Source organism: Cryptomeria japonica, chromosome 4 (genome assembly GCF_030272615.1).
Source record: "Cryptomeria japonica chromosome 4, Sugi_1.0, whole genome shotgun sequence".
In the NCBI taxonomy this organism is placed as follows: Eukaryota; Viridiplantae; Streptophyta; class Pinopsida; order Cupressales; family Cupressaceae; genus Cryptomeria; species Cryptomeria japonica.
The window spans coordinates 210805606-210808226 of NC_081408.1; positions in this window are offsets into that span (position 1 = coordinate 210805606).

Consider the following 2621-nt stretch of genomic DNA (forward strand, 5'->3'; position numbering starts at 1 on the left):
TGACAAATATTCTTTAATTTATTTCCTTCATACATTTTTCTAGAAGATGTTATAATGCCTAATAAAGCCCCTAAAAATTATAATATGAGAACAAATAGAATTTTCCTTGTGCTGGAAATTTCTTTTCTAGAAGTTAAATTGGAATTTTTTTCAATGCTTTCTAAAATACAAATTAATATTTCCAATAAGCCCCCCATAATGCTCATTTGGAGAGGACAATTACAAAAAAACAATTATATAAAAACTTACTTGAGATGTAGTAAGTCTCTAAGTTTGACAAATTTTACCATAGGGAGTGCTTTGATGAATATGTGAGGTAATTTTATCTTCTGTTCCACAAAAATGTAGCTCCACTACTTGAATTTAAATCAAGTCATGAACAAAGTGATTATGTACTTGTATATGCTTAGATATTGCATGATATACATGATTTTTTGATAGATTGATAGTTTTTTATTATCACAAAATATAAAACTTGGACAATACTATGGATATTATTTTTCTTCAAATAGTATTAAAAACAACAATGATTCTTGAGATGCCTTTGATGAACCACTATATTCAAACTCTAAAGATGATAGTGATAATGTTGATTTATTCTTACTACTATAAGTAATTGGTCTTGAGACAAGATGGAAGTTGTGTTCTAATGTTTTTTTTCTATCATTGACATCACCTGCATAATTAGAATCTATATATCTAACTAGGGTAGGTTGTACTCCATGTTTGTGTTCAATTCCAAACTGATAAGTACCTTAAATTTATTTTAGTATTGTTTTAGCTACTTTCCAATGTTCAATCTGTGAATCTTCCATGTACCTGGATAAAATCCCAGCTGCATATGCAAATATCTTGTCTAGCTATAGTAAGATACAAGAGACTCTGAAAGAGTTGTCTATTTAATTTTCCATCCATATTTTGAGTAGATGTAGCACTCAATTTGAATCCTACTTCAAATTGTATGTTATAGTATTAACAATCACTCATATTAAATTTTCTTAATACGTCAAGAGAATATTTGGTCTTAGAAATAATGATCTTTCCTCCTCCTTGCCAAACTTGCATGGCCAAAAAATTGTGCATTAATCCTAGATTAGTTATTTCAAAAGTTTATTTTGAGTTGACCCTTGGTATCTTCAATACATTACGTATGATATATTGTAATGATCATTATGCACATATAGTACAATAATAATAATTTTACCATCAATATGCTTCACATACACATTTAAATCAACATTGCTTATTTTAAATCCTGGTTCTATTAAGTATTCATTTATTTTGAAGTACTAGGCTCCTAAAACTTGTTTAAGACTATATAGTAATGTTTAAATCTACACACTAGATGTTCTTCACTAGTTTTAAAAAAACCTAGTTCTTGTAGCATGTAAACTTCTTCTTTTAAATCACAATGTAAAAATACATTTTTTACATCCATTTGAAAAAATTTCCAACCAAATTTTCTAGCTAAATAAAATACTGTACAAATGAAAATATTTTAGCAGCCAAAGAAAAGGTTTCAATAACTCCATTTGATGTAAAATTTATTTTGTAGGTCCACTTTCAATCAACCACATTGTTTCCTTTTAGAAGTGATGTCAATTCCCAAGTTATGTTTTTCATCAAATAGTTTTACTTATCTTGCACAATTTCTTCCATTTATCTTTTTCTTTTGCTTCCTCATATTTACTTAGGGTGTCAACCTACATCACCTTAGTCATAAGAACATAGTTAGCCAAATTCTTAGGACCTTGTTGATAGATTTTTTGAATGTTTCTAGTCTTCCTTCTGTCCTCATCATCACCTTCACTTGATACTTTAGCTTTCATTTCTTCTCCTCCTATAAAATATAAAACACTTTTATTTGAATCAATGGTATAAGAAGATTATCTTTTTCATCAAAGATTTGAAATAGGGATAATATAGAATAATTATCACTTTAAATATCTTCAACAAATCATGTACATTTCTTCTGATATAAATTTATTTAATTTTAGGATTATATAACTCATCACCTATCACAAATTACATTTTTAAAAGATGAAATCTACTAAAGTGTTATTTATTGAAACTTAAAAATAAATTTATAAAAATTAACTATGTAACCAAAAAGATAATAAAAGTAAGAACCTAGAGCTAGATAGACGATTTCACTATACTAGACACCAATGCATCACATGGATGCCCAAGCTATTTATTTTCATCTAAATGGAACACACTCCATGAATTCAAATCTATCTAAAAAAATAAAACTACCTTGAATAGAAGTATGAGGAAAAAAAAATACTTATTTGATTTAAAATTACTTATGAACATAATATTTTAATACAAAAAAAAAAAATTTAATCTTAATGCATTCAACAAATATGTTTAGAAAATAGGAATGATAAGGGTTAAAATTTAATTTTTTGAAATGGGAAGAGCGGGAGTGCAAGCGGGAGGAGTGAGGGTTTCTTCAAGGGGGTGCAAGGAGGCTGGTGAGGATGGAGATAGAAAAAAAAAAGATAATGTTTCTCCTTGCATCTACCTCCAACCATGGTCTCTTTTATGTGGGTTGCTGTAAAGGCGTAAATCATGCTAACTTCTAAAATAGTAGAAATACTCTTTATTCTTAAATAAAC